Source organism: Myodes glareolus, chromosome 7, assembly GCF_982192425.1.
Source record: "Myodes glareolus chromosome 7, mMyoGla1.1, whole genome shotgun sequence".
NCBI lineage: Eukaryota > Metazoa > Chordata > Mammalia > Rodentia > Cricetidae > Myodes > Myodes glareolus.
The window spans coordinates 29,923,305-29,944,479 of NC_142032.1; the positions used below are offsets into that span (position 1 = coordinate 29,923,305).

The window sequence follows — 21,175 nt, forward strand, 5'->3', positions numbered from 1 at the left end:
ATTTGTCTCTGGTTTACAGACAACGTAAAGGAGACACCAGACATAAAATAGTGGTCAGAGGTCAAGCTTCCATCCTCTGTCTGGTTCCTTGTGAACTCAAGTGAGGAGTCGTAGCTCTTTACAGCAAAGCCGCTTCTGAGAAAGTCTGCCCCAGTTCTATTCAGCTTAGGTAATGTGACAATTGCAGGAGGATTTGCGGAATTGGAGAACAGCTCTGTTGTATTTGGGGTTATTCTTCTTCCAGGCATCTCTAGCAGACACCATCTCTTTACAGTGCTGTAGGAAAGAATGACTTAGAATTACTCTCCGTGAACTAGTGCATGGCCTTACTGGTCCAACCGATCGCAGAGGCTGCTCTAGGTAATGTCCAACACAGCAAGCACTCAAGGGGCTTTCTTGCCCATTTTCAAGTCTTAGACAGTTTTTTGAGACATCAATTAAAAATATTTTTGAGCAGTTTCACTCACTGAATAATTTTAGACTTCGGATCTGAGCTAGCAGCTGTTTCTTTTGCCCTGAAGCCTGACCAGGAAGTGTCCAGGAGAGAGAGAGGTAGAATTTCATTGTCTTGTATGGTGACCACACCCTTCATCCGACACAGTGTTGCAATTACTATAGCCACGGCTGTAGCCCCATTTTGACGTAGGTATTTCTGCTAATAATCATATAAGATTCTCTGGACGTCTTAGCTTCTTTAAGAGAGAGAGGCAGGGCACTGAGTAGAATTAAATTTTTAGTGGGAAAAATGAAATACTATGAGAACTTCTAAATTATCTAGAAATCACTGAAACGACATGCTCTCCGAACTGAGTCATTTTAAGAATTTTTATAGAGAGATCTATTAGTTGTAATTATGAAATCAATAGGATTACCATGTGGCAGCCACACAGTAGAAAGTACTTTCCAGTTGTTAAGAGGATTACTCTATCAGGGCCATTGACTGCATTCTATAGGTGAGCAACCCAAAGCACACGGGAGAGACATTGAAAGAATAAAGCTGTAATGTTTTAAAAATTAACCTATGTGGTGCAAGATGTTTCTTCCAATGGGTTAACTAACACGGCAATAGTAAATTTAATTTAGTTTTTTTTTTCTTTTAAATCATTAGCTGTGTATTTTGGGTATTTTCTTGGTTGCAAAAGTCATGCTGTATTTTTCTCAAGAAAAGATTAGGATGTAAGGATTCCAGACCAAGAGCAGACTGGGGACCAGTTAGGTTCTGTACACACTTGGCCTGTGACATTAAGTGTCCCTCAGGACCGTTTACCATGCATCTAGGTTCTTGTAGACTTACTCATATTTGGCTCTTGAGGCAGAGAGCCTCATTGTAGATCCCATCCTTTTAGAAACCATGCCTTTTGGGCATTTTATAAAGGACTCTTTTTTTGAGTCAGTAATATTTTCAGGTTTAGTCAGCAGTGTCTGTGCGTGTATCAGGCAGTGCAGCAATGGCAGTTAAGAGACATCTGGATCTGAGGGTGTGGTTGAATTCCCCAAGAAGAGTAGGTGAGCCATACCCTGCACGCTACTTGAGAAAGTTTGCCGATTTTTGGTTTGAAACATTTTCCTTAGTATGCCTTGAGAAAGAATTTTACATATGCACACACACTTTTATGGGGTGGAGTTTTGGGGAGAGGGCAGTGCCCGGGACTGAACCAGTAAATGTGTGCTCTGGCCCTGAGGTAATCCTCTGAGCCATTTTATTTTCATTGTGTCCGGGGCAAACAGGAATTGTTAGTTCATCTTACGCTCTGCTCTTGTTTGCTATCTTTGCCCTTCTGAGGAACACAAGTGTCTTTGTGTGTGCCGTTGGCACACTTTGTTATGGTATCTTGGCTTGCTAATTCATGTGGAATTTTCTTTTGAAGATGTTACTTCAAAGTATTTCAAAAGCACTTTAAATGACCAGGTTCTCATTGTTCTTCTGATTTCTGGTAAACACCTATTCTTCTCCATGTCTTAAAAGAACTTGGCTTCAAAAGGCAAGACTCTTAGATTTGTTTCTACGACAGTTATTAAGTCACTGGACTATGGGCTTTGGGTTATGAGGTAGGATATATAACTTGTGTTCTAGGGACTCTGATGAGGGAGGCAGTGTCACTAATTTCAAATGGAAGCTACTTAGACTATAATAGATAAGGGTTGGTTTGGAAAATGAAAAGAATCTACAATTTTTAATCCTTTTCTTTTTTAAAAAAGGGAGCTATAAAATAGAAGACACTATTATTCAAATGTAACATGGAGGTAATTAACTACCTAAATCAAAGATTTACTTGTGTGTATATTTACATATTTATCGTTTGATTAAAAATACTGAAGACCAAATAAGGTCAGGTAGGTAATTTGTTCATTGCTGTGAGTTATTTCTATCACTCTTGCTAGGCCCGGAAAGGAGAGAGAGGGCAATCACACAGCAATACGTTTTTGAAGTACAGATGGTTTCACCAGTGAACTGAGAAACTTGGTTTGCTTTAATGTAACTGATAGCAGACAGACATGCTGGCATTTACCAGGTACTGACCAGGATCTCCTGCATTTTAAGCATAAAGGCAGTGTGACGCCTGCCCTGAGGAAACTGTGTTCCAGTGAGCCCAGGAAGGGTATTTTGGCACTCCTATTGGCAGAACTTTAAAGGCAACTCACGCTACCCATGACATTGGAGGCCTGGCATGTTACTGAGGTCACTCTAGCAAGATATGGTGCAGGAAATCATCTCAGCTTGTACATTTCTCAGTGAAAGCTTCAGGAACCAAAGGCACATTTGGGCCTTCAAAAGGTGACACAGGGATTGAGGTTTTGCTTCCTGGAAAGGCCAGTGTTGTTAAAAACAAACCCCTTCGAGATCGCGGACAGAAGTTCCAAGAACAAAAGCTAAATACATATTAAAGATTCTATGAGGCCAATTGACTGATTAGAATTTTGTAGTTCTGGAGCCAAATTATCTTGGGCTTTTGTTAGCTCCCTTAATAGCTAGCTTGTCATTGCCCACCTACATGTTTGACCGTACATCCTTGTGATTATTAGGCGAAACATTTTGGAATATACTAACATGTCACTAGCTTCATGTGTGACTTCCTTTCGTTCTACTACTCTGTTCACTACTTTAGAACGTGGTATTTGGGGCTGCCTGATTTCATTTTCACGAGCCATGGTCATCCATATTTAGTTCACACTAGAACGTGAGAACTATATCTTCTTGGATCAAGAAGACCCTGTGTTCTTCATCCCATACCAACAGTTCCCAACAGTGAACCACAGAAGAGTGTTTCTTGGCCTAGCAGTCTTGGCTCGTGGGTTCAGATGAGACCCCTTGCAGGGAGTAGTCATGTTTGCTGTTGTTGTTCGTTTACCTTGGTGCTTTCAGTTTGTCATGTCTGTGTGTCCCCACCTCTGCCCAATGAAGTGATGAAGTGCCTTTTCCTTCCTGGAACCTGCTCACTTGATGAGAAGGAGTGTTCCAGGACACATTCCAGCCTCCGCTGCTTCCGGGCTTTCATCAGTGTGTGTCATCCAGGACATTTCTTCACCAGTTCCTGGTACACAGTCGTTTCTACACTTTCCTTAAGCAGGCGTCCTATCTCGCTCGAGTCCCCGTGGCCCCAAATCTTTTCCTTCAATTCCTACATTTTAGCAGATGGTGATCGCTAACTCTGTCTTCCCCTTAGGGTGTCCCTGCTCACAAACCCTGTAGTCAACTGTTCCTTCCTGAGGAAAAAGGAAGGAAAGCCAGATTCAGAGGCAAGCTGAGAAAGGGTACACCACGGGGTACTTGAGAAAGTTGTGTGTTTTCCTTTACAACACATCCTATCCCCTCAGAGAAGAGAGCACTCTGTTTCCCAGGAGAAACCTGACTTTCTGGGAATTCTGGCAGTTTCAACAAAACTTGGGAGAAGACACCCAAGTTATCCCTTGCGTGTTCTCTTGGTTAGTCTCAAACAGCTAAGACCACGCACTGAAGGGGAGAGGACGACATCGGGATGATTTTCCTGAGAGGAGGGCTGGCAGCAGGAAGCCGTGGGCCAGTGTGGACTAGCAGCTCTCTACCCGTGGACCGTGACATTCTTTGGGGTCACGTATCAGATATCCTGCATATCCGATATGTATATTACAAACCACAAGAATAGAAAAATTACAGTTATGAAGTAGCAATGAAAATAATTTTATGGTTGGGGGTCATCACAACTTGGGAAATTGTATTACAGGGTCATAGTGTTAGGAAGGTTGAGAATCAGTGCTATAGAGGGAGACCAAACCTTCCAGCCTACAGAAGCTGAACCTTAAGAGAGATGGCAGAGGTTGTAAAGACTCTTCTTCACTTATTAGAGAGAGGGCAGGGAGGTCCTGGATTACCTGTCTTCACTGGGGTGCTAGTGAACTGGTTAACCTGTGCTCACTGGGGTGCTAGTGGCCTGGTTAAACTGTCTTCACTGGGGTACTAGCGGCCTGGTTAACTAACCTGTGTTCACTGGGGTGCTAGTGGCCTGGTTAAACTATCTTCACTGGGGTACTAGTGACTTGGTTAATCTGTCTTTACTGGGGTGCTAGTGTCCTGATTAACCTGTCTTTATATTTTGTCTTTTATGATTTTTAAAGTCAGACTCTTAATTTACAGAATGTATTGCTTGTAAGAAAGATTTTTTCAGCTTTTAAGAAATTGTTGTAATAAAGTACAGTCTTAGTGGGAAAATGTATTTAAATTGTTCTTATGCCATTACCGCTCTCTATACTTTTGATGTCTAATTACCCATCATCTCCCTCCAAGAATGAATAACTGAAATCGGCTTGCATTGGGCTGCAGAAACAAAGCATGCTTGCTGCATTTCTACATTGTCTGTGCATGGCACACAGTGCTGACACAATGCTACTGTCCCTCAATGTTGCTTCTGAGCCATTGCCTGTGGCTAACCAACTGACCAGCAGGCCAGCCAATCAGATGGCCATCCTGCAAAGAAACCTTGACACAGTCGGGCGGGCGGTGATGGGGCACGCCTTTAATCCCAGAACTTGGGAGGCAGAGGCTGGCGGATCTCTGTGAGTTCAAGGCCAACCTGGTCTATAAGAGCTAGTTCCAGGACATGCACCAAAGCTACAGAGAGACACTGTCTGAAAAAGAAAAACAAAGAAAAAAAAAAGAAAAGGAAGGAAGGAAGGAAGGAAAAAGAAAGAAAGAAAGAAAAAAGAAAAATCTTGGCATTTCCTGTTGTAGGAAGATTTGAAAGGGCCAGCCCTCCAAATGTAAAATAGGATCTTGCTCATGTCATACAAAGTCCTGTATGCTTTCAGTTTTTCCTTCCTCAGCTGTGGCTCTTATGTCCACTCCTTTCTGCTCTTGGGTCTTTTTCTACTGTGGTGTCTTTTTCTTGGGAGAAAATCAGCAGTAGTAAGCTCCGAGGCATTTAAACATTGTCATACCAGAATTCTAAGGAGTAGGAGAACCCCCACCTGCAATCTCCTACCTGTCACTGGGTTCATGTCCACAATGATTTCTGCCTTACCTTAAAAATATTACTATTTGCAGATTATAGTTACATTTTCCCTTATTCCTCTCTTCTTTCCATTCCTCCCCCCCACCATTCATTCTCCCCATCCATACTCTCTTTCAAATTCACGGATGGTCTCTTTTTCTTTAATTCTTTACACACACACACACACACACACACACACACACACCAAAATGTCTGTTCATTCTGTGTAATGTTACTTGTGTGTATGTGATCTCAGGGTTGACCAGTTGGTGTTGGATAACCAGTTAGGGGGCTGTTCCCCTGGGAAGACCATTTCTCCTGCTGGGACTCAGCAGTCCCCAGTTGTCTGTAACTCTTCCTCTCGGGTTGGACCTCCTGAGCATTCTCCTTTCCATGTTAATCTGTCGATGGTGTCATTGTTCAGGTCTTGTTTAGTTTCTCTTTTTTGTCTGGGTCCTAAATGAATGTTTAAAGTCACAGCTGCAAGGAGAATTGGGGATTTCCATTCTGTAGCCGTTCATCCGTGCATGTCTGGTCTATGGGTTACCTGCTTATCTAGTCCCAGGAAGATTTGTGTCGTCACAAAACACCTCCATTGCCAAAGCAAGCCTGCTCTTTGGCCGCGCTGAGGCTCACACAAGGAAACTCCCCAGGGTTCTCTGACTGCCCTCAGAGTTGAGCCGCTGTCCTCATAGGACAGCTCATTTATAATGAGTGGATCCAGGCCTCCTGTTCTCCCTGTCCTCAAGTTCCTTACTAGCAAAACACTTTTACCATCGCACAAGGAGATGGGACCCCCCTCCCCCCGCCACCCGCCAACACCTTTCTTAAGATCAGAGTTCAAATAACTTGGAACTAGAAGACAGAAGCGTTACTGAATGGTTTGAGACAGTCTTGGGGGCTTTCATCAGGAAGCCAGCGCTGTCATGGTCGCTAGAGCCCAAGTAGTTCAGTAAGTGTGACTTAGGGCCTTTCCCCCCTCTCCTGGTATCACCCCAGAGAGGTTGCGTAGCCTCTGAGTTGTCTCCATCTGATTAGGTTGTGGCTTCAAGACTTCCTTCAGCACTCTACCCCATGCCTTCAGGGACTGAAGGGCATGTCTTATGTGACAGTCTGTGATTGCAATTGAGGTCCAGTTTTATCTTCATCATTGAGGATGCAGGAGAACCTTTTCAAGCACTTATCTTGGCTACCACACACACACTGTCTTTTTAAAGTAGTTACTGCTTTTTTTTGGTCCTTCAAGTGACATAACAGAAACTTCCCTTTTTGAACTATGTTCCTGTTTTGACCCTGCTCTTTGAAATTACTTATTATACAAAGGAAATATTCACAGAGGCTTGGCACGTTGTTGGAAGGTGGAGTTCTCGGGGTTCCTCAGTAACTGGTCATACCCGAGTACATGAGCAGCTGCCCATGAGGGACACTGTGTTCTTCTGGTGTCTCTTGTTACAGAGAGGCTGTAGGAGAATAGTTGGGCCATCTAGCAGGTTTCAGAACTAGCAGTTGGGATGTAGGGAGGTTTCTTTTGAAAGGTCTTCTCCGAGGTATAGAGCGGCTAGTGTGCCTGCTGCACAGAGATGGTCATTGGGTTTGTGGGTAATTTGTTAAGAATGGGTTCAGAATGACACGAACCTTCTGATTTGAGTGGCGCTTGGGCAGGGACTACATGCCAGATCCTATATCCAACCATGTGTGTTTATTCCTGTGAACACGTGTCCTTTGTTGATAGCATCAGTGGCCCTGCCTGGTACAGCTTGCCTCACCTACTAACGCAGTTGCGCTGTTTGGAGATTCTTGGTTCCTATGAACTGGAGGGAACCAAACTTCAGCATTTGCTCTGGGACTTGGAAGACCAGGGGAGCGGTACATTAGTAACTTGGTCTAATTTCCACCATGTATAAGTCATGTTATCTTTACTATAGAGTTTGTTGTTTACCTGTAGAAGGGAAATCAACCTCACTTTGGCAGTCTCCTTATTCTTATTTTTCTCTTCCCCCCTTGTTATCTTCAACAGTTCAGTCTTGCTTCCTAATTGGAAGACCCTTTCCCTGCTGTCTGTCATGAACAACATCCTGTCATAGTTTCTGGAGACCCTGCCATTGGCCACCCATCAGCCAAAGCACTTTTATCCTTAGCATGACAGCATCTTCCTGAATAGGATTAGATCTCAGCCAGCTACCCTCTACTTTTTTTTCCTTAAAATCTTTAGTTTTGGTCCAGTTATATGGATTCTCAAACTCAAACACTTTTCTGAGTAATAAGGGTCCATGTATCTGCCTCCAGGCAGAACCTGTGTGTTCAAAGCCAGACTCTGTCCTTCCTTCCTCCCTTTCTCCCTCCCTTTCTCCCTTCCTTCCTTCCTTTCTTTTTTCCTTCCTTCTTTCTTCCTTTCCCTTCCTTTCCTTTCCTTTCTTTATTGTTTTTCATTTGTATGTGTGACAGTACTACAAATGTTTATTAATTTTTAAATGTGGTTTATTTAATGTATTTTGTTATAAGAGGCCACTAGTTAGTTCCTGGCTGCCCAGACCCCCAAAACAATCACACAGAAACTATATTATTTGCAATACTGCTTGGCCAATAGCTTAAGTGTATTGTTAGCTAACTCTTACATCTAGAATTAACCCATTTCCATTATTTTATATTTTACCAGTAGGCTCATGGCCTACTGGCAAAGTTCCATGTGTCTGTGTCTGGCAGCTATATGGCATCTCATTGACTCCACCTTCTTTCTCCCAGCATTCAATTTAGTTTTCCCCACCTAGCTAAGTTCTGCCTTGCTACAGGGCAAAGCAGTTTCTTTATTCATTAACCAATAAAAACAACACATAGACAGAAGGACCTCCTACACCATATTTATTTTGAGACAAGGTCTCAATGTGTAGGTTAGGTTGTTCTTAAATTCACTCTGTTGCCAAGACTGGCCTCGGACTTAATAGTTCTACTCAGTTTTTTGAGTGTTAAATTTAAATTAAAAATAAGCATGTGCCACTGTGCCAGGCTGCCATTTTTAAAGGTACTGTCTCTCTGTAGTATTTTGATTCACATACATGTATCTTAAATTTCATTATTCACACATGCATGTTGAAAGGGTCATGTTTGATTTAGTTGAGAAAATCTGCTGAAGTAGGTCAAAGAAGCATGCCTAAGTGTTTTGTCCAGAGTTCACATCTGTGTACAGGTTCTTTGATCACGGGCACCTCCATGTGTCTTGCTTATTCCACTGAGCTGCTGTTGATCGTGTTACGATACAAAGGAAACTCTAAACATCTCACTATCCTTTTCTGCCAGAGTTCTAATCTTTACAGTTTGAAAAATGTGCTTGCCCACCATATCAGTTTCAATAGTAAGTTAGCAGTTAATGTGAATGGAAAGGGGCTGCGTCATTATGTGCATGCCTGGAAGTCTGATGATATGTCCTCCGACGGGGCTGGAATGCACCAGACACAGGCTTGCTCTGCTCGTTTGCCCAGTCCCAAACCTGGTCTCTCTACCAGGATAACTGGGGTGATGTTGGCATGGAGGGAAGAACATTTATTCTCAGTGGGCAGATAAGGAGGGGGGTAGTGATGACCTTGGTTTTTTCCTTATAAGCAGCTCATTGTATGAAGAATGTACTTTAATTTACTTATTTTCTTCTAGACTGGATGGAAGACTGATGAAGAAAAGTAGCAGCATGACTGAGGTAAATGGATGCTTAATTCTTTTATGTTCTGGTGTCTGTCTTCTGAGACGTTCTAAAGAAACGATCATGGCCAACTTGAATATTTAAAGATTGTGAGTACTACAGATGAAGTAGTCAAACATATATTCCACCTAATTAACCAGTTATATATGTATATTGAACAAGCACGTATTTATATACTATTCTTTCAATTATGTAATTGAATAAGTTGCATCAGCATTTTCATTGTAAGAGTCATGTTTCAGAGTGTTGACTGCACTTCGCACAGCATAGTATGGCTTGTTCGCTGTTTGCCATCCAGACTTTATGGACTCTTTGAATGATGCTGGCACCTGAGTCTAAACTGCAAGTATCCATTTGTGTAATGTAGGACAGTTGCTGTCTTCATTCTTTGGACTGGTAAACATTCAGGACATCCATTTGGAACAGTTTATATAACTGCTTTTATGAGCTCACTATCTTTTCTCCTTTGTTTTCTTGTTTTTTTGTTCTCCTTGTTCATTTTATTTATTTTTAAAGTTGTTGTGTATACATTGATGTCTTAGTTAGGGTTACTATTGCTATGATGAAATACCATGACCAAAGCAACTTGGGTAGGAAAGGGTTTATCTCAGCTTGTATTTTCATATTGCTGTTTATCATTGAGGGAAGTTAGGACAGGAACCTGGAGGCAGGAACCGATGCAGAAGCATTGGAAGGGTGCTGCTTTTTAGCTTGCTCTCTGTGGCTTATTCAGCCTGCTTTCTTATAGAACCCTTGGCCACCAGCCCAGGGATATCAATACCCACAATGTGCTGGGCTCTCTCCCATCAATCACTAATTAAGAAAATACCTTACATGCTTGCCTACAACCTGATCTTATGAAGGCATTTTCTTAACTGAGGTTCCTTCCTCTCAGATGACTTTATCTTATGTCAAATTGATAGAAAACTATCCAGCACAATGGTTAATAGTTTTCCATCTCCCCTTTGACTAAAGATAGACCATTCAGTTTTTTTGACTGTATTTTCTGGTATTCATGTATCTGTTTCAAAAAATGGAAAATGCTTTAAGTGTTACTTTAGTGGTTTCTTCAAGAATGTTAGATATCTGTCTATTTCCTGATGAAGATTTAAAGGTGACCCTTGACTGCTGGGATTCACTTGCCATTCCTACCCCCACCCACTTCTCTTTTACTTGTCTTCTTCCTCCACTTTCTTCTCTCCTTTTATGAGGGGTAGGAGAGACTGTGGGCTTATGCTGACCTCAAACTTAGAGTCCTCCTATCTCAGTGTCTAGGACTACTAGATATGTACCACTATGTCCCGATTTACATTTCTCTTAGTGCAGCTGTGTTCTAGACTGCATTTAAGTATTAATATTTGCTGAGTTGTGATAATTATTTGGTTTTGGCAGAGTATTGTGGTATATGTCATCACGTAACAGCCATTCTGCTTCCTAGTTGGCTGCATGGGGGTGTTTTATGCCTCCAGGAATTGGTTAACACTTTTCCTTATCCTAAAAAGAATTCAGAAATTCTGTGCTGGGGGCTCCCTTCCACAATACCTCTTTCCTTTTTCTTCTTCTTTCCCCTCCCTCTCCCCTCCCTCACTTTCCCTGGTATTTGTAGTTTTTCACTTAGCATCAGTTTGATGACCTTCTTGCTCTCTTCTGTCACCAAAGTCAGAAATGATGGATCAACTACTTCTGACACTGTACGATTCTGACCCGCTCCTCTCCCTACCCTTTTACCTTTCTCAAAACTCTTTGACTGCAGTGGATCCATTTAGATAATCCAGGATAATCTCCCCATTCCCCTTTTCCTGTGATTAATAAAATATAAATCACATCACTCACCATCTTGGTCATGTTTAGTATGAGGTAATAGTGTTAATTACCTATTAACACAATAGATGTTAATTACATCTTTTATATAAAGGATCTTGAGACATTTTTCATCTTGGAAAATTATTACTTATCTATGGAGTAATGGTTCCTTCTCCCTCCCTCTAGCCCCTGGAAACCATCTTTATTTCTTTTCCTTTGTCCCTGGAATCTGTTGTCTCTTTGAGGCTAGTTGCTTCCTAATGACCTGACCGTTCGTGCATGGAGCAGTACATGATAGAATCTTCTTTCTGAGGACTGAATACTATTCCATTGACAGCTCAATCATATTTTCCTTACCCAGTTATTTGTTAGTAGACATATAGTATGGTGTCTTCTAATCTTGGTTATTGCTAAAACTGTCATAATGAATACTGATATGCAAATATCTCTTCAAAATCTTATTTTCAATTCTTTCAGATCTACTTCATGAACTAGATCATATGATAGTTCTCTGTTTAACTTTTGAGGCATTGTCTGTGTGTGCTCCAAACCAGTTGTACCATTTTACATTTCTAAGAGTGCACACGGGTTCCAGTTTCTCCACAGTCTTGTCAACACTTGTCATTGTCTGTTTTTGATAGTTGCCATTCTAATATGTGGGCAGCCGCATTTGGTTTTGCTTTTGACTTGCCTACCCTGATGAGTGATGCTGAACATCTATTCATGTACAGTCGACCATGTGTTTGTCATCCAGGGAGATGTCTGTGCATAAATTTTTGGTTATTTAGGGTTTTTGTTGTTGAGTGCTAAGAGATCTTTACATTTGGCTGTTCATAACTTTCAGATTCATGGTTTGCCAATACAGCCTCCTGCTCTGCAGCTTGCCTTCCACTCTGTTGATTTCTTCCTTTGCTGTGCAGAAGCTTTTACATTGGATTTAATCCTGGTCTGTTTTGCTGTTGTTGCCTGGGTCTTTGGTGTCACAACCTGAAGAAGGACTGGTGTGGGATTTCTTGTAAGCGTCCTTCTCCATCTGTCGCCCAATGTGGGGCGAGTAACTTAAAGGCTACTGGCAGTAGGAATTCTTACAGCAACAACCAAGAAATCTGTTGACAAATTACATGCTTTGAACCTTTGTTCTTGCATTTTCTTCTAGGAATTTTAGTTTTAGATCTTTTACAGCTCAACTCCATTTTGACTTAATTTTTTATAAATGGTATAAGGTAAGCGTCTAAGCATTGTTTTTCTGTAGACTTAGGCAGACTGCCTTTTCAGTGTTATTTTGGTCCCTCTGTCCTCAGCCCTGAGGGAACTTCAGTGACTGTGCTTTGGTTTCTCAGGCTCCACAGCTGCCCTGCTTTCCAGTATGCACAGTGCCCCAGTGTCCCTTATCTTCTGTGGTGGGGCTTTCATTTCTTCTCTCTTTATGGATTTGTCATTATTTTGCTATCCTATCATTTTAATGGCAAGTTGAAAAGAAGCAGGGCAGACAGGTCAGTCGCAATGGCCACCCACAATCCCAAAGTACTGTTTTTAAAAGTTAACACTTGGAAGACTTAGAAAAGGTACTCCAGAAATAATTCACAAATCCATTTCTTTTCCATCTGTTTTATTTATTTATTTATTTATTTTTTAATTTACCTTGTGTTGCTAGGAACTGAGCCAAGACCTTGGGCATGCCAAGCAAGTGCTCTGCCCCTTGGCTTCATCCCCAACATGTTTGCTTTCCTTTTGGTAGTCATTTGACATGTGATGCACCAGGACCTGGAGCCAACAGTAGCGCATTTACTTTCCAACTATTATTTCAATATCAAGGTAAACTGAGACTTTTCCCATATGAAGCAATATGAATTTATTGTTTCCTTTTTGGATTTATTATTTCCTTTTTATTTTAGTGAAAGTTTGAATTTATGATTTCCCTTTTATTGAGATAAAGCCACGGGGCTTTGACTTTGGATTTATAGGCTGTGTGTTGCTTTTATTAAGAGGTGATGTTCTTTATATAATAAATGAGAGTGTGTCTCTGTATTCCCACTAAGCTGTAAGTGAATGCTATTTACCGTGGAAGGGGATTAGGCTTTAAAACTTTGTCTAATATGGAGAACAGCTGCTACTTTGTGACTGTTTATGGCTATAGTAGGTTGAACATGATTTTTTCTTCCTTTCTTTGTTTCTCTCTCCTTCTATCTGTCTTTCTTTTCTCTCTCTCTCTCTCTCTCTCTCTCTGTGTGTGTGTGTGTGTGTGTGTGTGTGTGTGTGTGTGAGAGAGAGAGAGAGAGAGAGAGAGAGAGAGAGAGAGAGAGAGAGAGAAACTTGTATTCCTCCCAAGTGCTGGGATTAAAGGAGTGCACCACCATGTTGGACTGAACATGATCGCTTACAAGAGGCCAGCACTAGGTTCTAAGGAACTGTCAAGAGGGTGGCTGCTTTTGCCCTTTGAGCCGTTTATTCCCAGCAGGCTGGGGTGTGACTCAGCAGTAGAGCATATGCCTAGCATCTGGGAGGCTCTCACTCAATCTCAGCCCCACCAAAGAGGGAGCAGCTCAGCATGTTAGCCTGCCCAATGCTCTGGACATTTCAGTGTAGGGTTCAGGCATGGCTTCTTGAACATTTGAGGTTGAGGCTTAGAAAGGCCTTGGATTCATCATGAGCTTCATGTGAACCTCAAAAAGATTTAGATGGAGGCTTAGAGATTCTAAACGGGAAGGAAAAAGGAAGAAGGAAGGTGAGTGTCTTAGTAACTGCGTAGTGATACTGTGACTAAGGCAATTTACAAAAGAACACATTTGATTGGGGTCCCGCTTAGAGTTTCAGACGGTGAGTCCCTGACCTTCATGGCTGTCAGCAAATGACACACTTTGTCCTATAAGACACCTCTCAATCTTTCCCAAACAGTTCCACCAACTGCCAGCGTTATTCTTGTTCAAACCACTACAAAGGTTAAGGATTTAGTTTTTAATTAAGAAAAGATGAGTTATATCTGTTTTATGTTAATAAAAATGAAAACAGCACAAAACGGAAAAACTGAAGCTAAGGGGGTAGAGCGGGACTATTGGAATGTTATGTTGTTGTTTTCAAATTATTTACCATCCTAGTGTTATTATTTCTGTTGAGCCATTCTTCTGCATTTATAAGGTTCTTTTAGCTTTGGAATTTTACGATGCTATTTCAGAGTTAATCTCACACTGTCCCCATGGTCTAAGGTCACCTTTGAGTTCCTAGTAATATATCCCATTATCTGGCTGGGAAACTTGACACCTGGCAAGACCTGCCTCGGAAAGCACACATGACAATTATTGCAAAAGAACCGCTTGCTAGAATCGAAACAGTCGTTGGCAGAACCTGGCATGCCTACCCGGATGTAGAGAGTCAGGCACCGTGTCCTGTGGGAATGGGGCCAGTGCTTAGGACTGGAACATGCCAGTCTGTTCTCTAACCTGAGTGTTACTGTTAGCTCTGACTCAGTCCCTTCCTTTGTAGCCCTTCCCATTGCCTGTGGCATAACAAAGAATCAGTGAGGTTGACTCTGGCCAGGTGTTGCTGGGGAATTTCTGGCTGGACACTGCATTGGTGTCTCTTCTGGGAACAGGGCAGTTTGTGTGGAATCTCAGCAAATGTGTGTCCTCCAAATAAACTTTTATTGGCTTTTGAACTTTACCCTGGTCAATACTGGAGCTCTCTGGGCTTGGGATCTGTGCTGTGTTCTACACTCCATTGTCTCTGGGATCGGGATCTGTGCTGTGGACTGTACTCCATTATCTCTGGGCTTGGGATCTGTGATGTGTTCTACACTCCATTGTCTCTGGACTCTGATCTGTGTCGTGGACTGTACTCCATCATCTGGAAATGGCACTGTGTGCTGCCACGTCCTTTTGAAGCTGAATTTAAGAATATGTGTTTAATTCTTGAGGAATTTTCAACACTATTTTCATCATTTGCGGAAATGGTTGTTATGAGACCTTATTAAAAGTGTTTCTATTTCTGATGCAGGCTCTGCTGTGGTGTCTGGTGACATAGTCATCATCACCCTGTCCTTTCTGTGTGAACTTAGTGAGGCTGATACTGGAGAAGAAACAATGAGGTTTTCCTAGAAATCTTATGCAGTTCACAAACTTAGTTCAGCGATTAATCCATTTTAGCAGAGGGCCCCTGGAACTGAGGTTTATCGTAGCCTGGGGGAGAAACCTAGCACTGTAGATATAACCAAGTGAAAAACAAGAAAGGCATCCACTTAGATACCATGCGAGTCAGATTGGTGACTCTCAAGAGGTTGTCCTGAAGGACTCAGACTTGGAATTTAGGGACATGACATTCATTCTGTGTTATGTTTATTTTAAAATTAGGTTAAAAGCCTATATATTTAGGCTGTAGGAATGTTAATGAGCTAACAATAACTATTTGTCCTGATAAATATTTTAATCATTGTTTTTTCCTTCCTACCCCTGGTACTGAGAATTGAACCCAGGTGCCTCTTCCATGACAGGGAAGTACCCTGTCACCGAGCCACTCCCAGCCCCACAGATGAATATTTTAGTTTGTCATCAAAATCTCAGAAAAATCTTAGCTGCTCACTGAGAGACCAACCTGAGGCTTGTGAGGTGGTGAAGCTGCCAGAGATCATCCCCTTAGAAGATGAAGGAGCCCAGACTTGATCGGAGACCCATCTGATTTCCCAGACTGCTTAGCGCTGCCTCGCTGACTGCACACAGGAGTGACAGCCACCCCTGGGAATTATCTTGCAGATCACATCCACATAGAGGCATTCTGAAGCTGTGGTGTGGTGACAACATTCTCCTTGGAGCAGTGGGGACTTCTTTCTGGACCTGGGGCTTCCTTAGAGCAGGGTCATTTCAGTTTAGACTTGGAGGGTGTGTCTACTTGTGAGGTGTGCGAGCCAAGTTTAGTCTTCTCAGTAGGGCACACGCCATCATTCCTAGTGCTCGGGAGGCAGAGGCAGGAGGATCTCTTTTGAGGCCAGCCATGGTCTATGACGTGAGTTCCGGAACAGCCAGGGCTACATAAAGAGGCCTTTACTCCATCAAACAAACAGAACAAAATAAAAAGAAAATTAAAAACCACTACTTAAAAGTATTTTGGTGTAGAGGCTTCCATTCTTATACCTATGAATAGGTATACTTTTAAAAATAAGACACAAAATTAAAATCACAAGTCTTTCATATTTATTTTACCCTGTACAATGCATGCATTTCTTCTACATGCTTAAATATCCTTTGATAATGTGCTCTTAGTGGCACGAAGTCTTCCATGTTCCCTGTGACCAAAGAATAAATGACCTGCCTGGTGTTGGGTAGACATACTCCTTAGTTACTTGAGGCCACGCTGGAAGGAGAACTGTCGGGTGAGGGATGCATAATTGCCACGAATTTTCATCTCTCTTATTGTTGTTGGGTTTTGTTTTTGTTTTCAAGACAGGGTTTTTCTGTGTAGCTTTGGAGCCTGTCCTGGAATACTCTTTTGTAGAACAGGTTGGCCTCGAACTCACAGAGATCTGCCTTCCTCTGCCTCTCCAGTGCTGGGATTAAAGGCATGTGCTGCTAATGCCTGGCTTAAAATGTTTTTTTTTTTTAAAAAAAAAAAACTAGGCTCATTTTGGAACCTCTGTTTCTTTCTTTGAGGTGGGCAGTCAGTCTATGACCCGAAACCTCTCATATCTTATTCGTAAGTAGTTTAGCCCTCTTTTTCACAGTGCTGGTTAATTAAAACTCTTCACATCCTCTTTTGTTGTTTAAATATTTCCCACAGTTTAACCCTGGTTGGGTCAGTAGCCCCCACTGGTCTAAGGAAGCTTCAGACTTCTTGAGAGTTCCTGTTGTAGGCCTTGGTTAGGGGACAGAGGTCAGCCATCACAATTGTCAGGAAGTCTGAAACCTACGTTGTGGGACTCAGTTTAATGTAAAAAAGATCCTAAGCTCCTTATATATATGTAAAATACCCGTGTGTTATACCTGATGAGGGTGGGGGAGGGAGCCAGTTGGGGAGGCAGAGGTGTATACTGTGTGCGTGTGTGTGTCAACATGCCCTTCCTTGTGTGAAGATGGGAGCCATGAAGTCTTGTGTTAGAAGGGACCATCCAGCTACAGGCATAGGGAAGGGTGAGCCTGCTTACATCTGGAGCAAGGACATCCCAGGCAAAGATGCTGAGGAAGTACAGAGCTCCCCAGGTGCACACAAGCCAAGCTAGACCAAATGTAGCCATGTCAGAATCTCCACTCCTCATGAAGAGGAGTGTTTTCTTCCTCTTAGAAAGGTTCCCAGCACCTAGGAAGAGTTTTATACTTTACAAGCAATGAAGGCTTAGCTGACTGGCTTTCAGATCAAAGGAACGGACAGCAGATCGGTAGTTAGATTACGTGTTGCACTCAGATAACAGAACCTTAAATTTACAGCTGCCCTCCTTAGGGTCAAGAGGTAACTCCAGAACTATTTCTGCCCTTTCTTTTTTAAAATAAAATGTGATTTTCTTCAAAAGTTTTAATATTCTTGTTTTAAATGTGAAAATTTGAAAGCCTGACATTCTAGTTTAGTGGAAGTTGCCAAAGATTGTGGCCTGGGAGGACATGTGTGTAACAGACAGAAGCGTGGATACTATTCTCCATTAGCCCAGAGGCCTTCCTCAGGGGTTTTGTGAGTGGAGCCTGCAAGGAGGTAATTGACAGGGAGGAGTCTTCCTGATCCAAGACTCCTTTGGTGAGGTCAGTGGAAGCACCATTGCCTGCTCCTTTCCCTTCCCTCAGGCTGGGGAATAAGTGACTTGTGGCTCTTTCATCCCTATACTGATGTTGGGGAAGGGCAAGGGCCTGGGTGGGTGCTATTGTCAGGGCGAAGGGGTTGTCCCCCCTGCCCCGCCCCTGGGCTGATGTTTTGTGGGGGGCAGGGCAGTTTGGTGGGGGGTGGGATGGGATGAGGGTTCAGTACATAGGTGCTGCTTTCTTTCTTAGCCAGGATGAAGAAAAGATGCTTAAAATTTGATTTTAGATAAACTGATTGTCAGTGAACATGTTGTTGTGATTTTGATAACTGTCATCAAGTGTGACCCTCATACCTATCCGAAGACGCTTGACCAAATAGTTTTGTTGTTTGGGGATTCCCAGTCGTATTTACTGAATTTGCCAGCAGTAACCATGTCATTGAGTACTAATGTCCTAGTGGTGTTTCACTCTAGAGCCAGCTTGTGAGGCTGCCCCAGGGTAAGGAATGAGGATCCAGCCACAGGAAGGAAGCCTCTGCTCCGTGTGGACTCTTCATTCTGTGGTTTCAGAAGGATTCCAGTTAAGGGCGTGCGAGAAGCTCAGATCCTGCTGAATTAACATCCACGGGAAGCACGAATTTTAAATACTGGGATTCCAAATAAATAAAAAATTGTTTTGTTCCCTTTCTCCTCCTCTCCCCCAAGAGCTTTCCCGTTGTGTAGCCAGAGCTATGCTCACGCTGTAACTCTCCTGCCTCCACCTTGGAGTGCTGCAAGCCCCACCCTCTCATGAGTTTTTGTCTTGAATTCATAGCCTCTAATATGTTAATGGAGTATACATATACTGAGACACCTCAGTTCATGGCAGAAGAGAGTAGATGCTTAGAGGTTTATTCACCCTTGTCCTGGGCATTCACTGATGGGTGCCAAGTTGTAGCATGGAGGCCACTTGTTTGTTTCCCAGCTGCTCAGCCCCAAAAATAATCATACAGAAACCATATTACTTAAAACACTGCTTGGTTCATTAGCTCTAGCTTCTTAGTGGCTAACTCTTACATATTAATTTAATCCATTTCTAGTAATCTATGTATCGCCACGTGGCTGTGGCTTACTGGATAAAGTTCCAGCATCTTTATCTGGCAGGGCTACATGCTTCTCTCTTCTCTGTCTTCTTTTTTTTTTATTTATTATGTATATAGTGTTCTGGGCACCAGGTCTCATTATAGATGGGTGTGTGTTATCATGTGGTTGCTGGGAATTGAACTCAGGACCTCTGGAACAGCAGTCAGTGCTCCTAACCTCTGAGCCATCTCTCCAGCTTTTTTCTACCTTCTTCTCCCAGCATTCAGCTTAATTTTCCCCACCTACCTCTATTCCCTGTACAAGTCCAAGACAGTTTCTTTATTAACCAATGGTATTCACAACACACAGAGGGGAAACCCACATCAATTCACACCCTTTCCCATCATCAGCATCTTCTGCAGGGGTGGCACGCTTGCAACAGGTTGACAAGGCAACTTGGACACACCTTCTTCACCCAAGAGTATGACCGCTGCTAGGAACCACTCAGGCTGTACATTCTTTGGATCAACAGTGACACATAGGGCTGGGTGTGAGGCCACTTAGGTGAAAAAATGAAGACCTTGAAGAGAATGGAAAGGAAGGTCTGAAAAAAAAAAAGGATGGTTGGAGCTCTGTAGGGCAGGAGCCAGCGTGATTCAGGAAGTCGGTACCACGTGGTGCTGGGCTGTCAGACTGTTCTGAGGACTGCTGTTCCCCTTAGTAATGCTGCAGGTCATTGATGGTTTTGAAATAATGGCTGTAAAATGGTGGGAACAGAAGTAGCTCAGGGGACCATGAGGGGACTCCCAAGGGTGAGACTCAACCTGTCTTCTCTTCCTTGGAGGCATGTGCTGCAGTCAGCTTTATTGTGCACGGGTATCCAGGTACCCGTGGCACTGGGGTGTCAGCGGTTCTTGGTACGGCAGGTTTGGGAAGTAGGCAATATACAGTTGCCCAATTCTCTGTGCTATGGACATGGTTATCACTAAAAGGAAGTTGAGCAGGAGTGTTAGCTATTACGCAGCATAGTGCCTGTGGGTGACAAAGTATTACTGATCATTTCTAAGAGTAGATTTGAAGTAGTCTCACTGCAACAAAAGAAGTATGGAAGTTAATGTGTATGTTAATAAGCTTGCTGCAGTCAGTCGCTCACAGGGAAATATAGGTTTAGCAAAGTATCATATTACACATGATAATGATATATAATTTCTACATATCAGTTGTACAGGTTTATCAAAGTATCATATTATACATAATTATGTGTAATTTCTACATATCAGCTGAACAAAGAAGAAAGGGAAATATGAGTTACTTTGACTACAGTTAAAAAACATGGCTGGGTGAAGATAGTTACTAAAGATAAGTTTTCTTAAAATCATTCTGTTCTTTAAAAGTTTTAACTGACTTTGCACTTTTCTGTTATTAATATTGTATGTGTGATTTTTGGAAAGAAAAATGATCATGTATTTTCTCTAAATTTAATTGCACTTTTTGTTTTCATGTTGGGGACTGAACCCAGGGTCTAGCGCACTCCAGGTAAGCTCTCTGTCACTGGACTATTATTCCCAGCCCTTTTTATACCTCAGTGGGTTTCTTGTCTTTTGCCAGACTGAGGACTTCTCAGTCACAGGGTGCCATCTTTTCTTCATTTCTCTAGTGACTGCTGTCTTACCTGTTGTATGGTAGAAGTTTAAAGATACCATTGCCCGAAAGCACTAGAGCATTAGGGTTTGTCTTCTGCTTCACTGTCGCATGCCTTTCCCATTGTGGGGTTAAAAGTGGCCTTTAAATTGTCAGTGGTGGACTGCGGAGATGATGGCTCCATGGGTAATAGACCCTGGGCAAGCGTGGAGGCCTGCCTGTAACTCTAGTGCTTGGAAGTCTGGGACAGGGGATCCCCAAAAGAAACACACACACACACACACACACACACACACACGTTAAATAAAATTAAATGAGATCTGAAGACAGATTGTTTTTAATTCATATTTTATGAACATGTTAATGCGACTGGTTCACAGATTGTTTTGACAGGAAGCTCACAGTTCCTTTTCCTTTTTAAAGAGAACTAGTGAATTGTCATCTCTCTAGAGGTAGAGGATGCTTCTGTTGGGCATGGTGCCTCACACCCCAAGTTCCAACTCAGGAGGCTTAGGCAGGAGAACAGTAAGTCTGAGGCCAGCCTGGGCTGCATAGCGAGATACTCAATAAAACAAAATAAAATAAATCAAAGTTAGTAAAGACAAAATAAAACAAACCAAAGCCACTAATAAAGGACATTCCTGTCACCCCGAAAAGGTTTCATATGCCGTTCCCAACGTATGCCCATTCCATCGGTGTCCTTTTTCACGGGAGTGGGCACAAATTTGATTGTGTTGACAGGTGCTGACTCTTCTAAAACCTCAGACACTGAGTGGGTTTGTCTTCTTTTGTTCTACGTAATAC

General features: G+C 42.5%; 1 protein-coding gene across 7 annotated transcripts in view; it reads left to right on the forward strand.

Annotated features, from left to right (window-relative positions):
* Sgms1 (sphingomyelin synthase 1) overlaps positions 1–21,175 on the forward strand; it is a 265,051-nt gene that overhangs the window by 131,990 nt on the left and 111,886 nt on the right. For 6 of the 7 annotated variants that reach the window (XM_087907991.1, XM_087907994.1, XM_087907990.1 and 3 more), the window contains one exon: positions 9,111–9,153. The exons of the other annotated variant lie outside the window; for it this stretch is intronic. The gene's annotated coding sequence lies outside the window, so the exon portion shown is untranslated. The remainder of the gene's footprint in view (positions 1–9,110; positions 9,154–21,175) is intronic. 7 annotated transcript variants of the gene reach the window in all.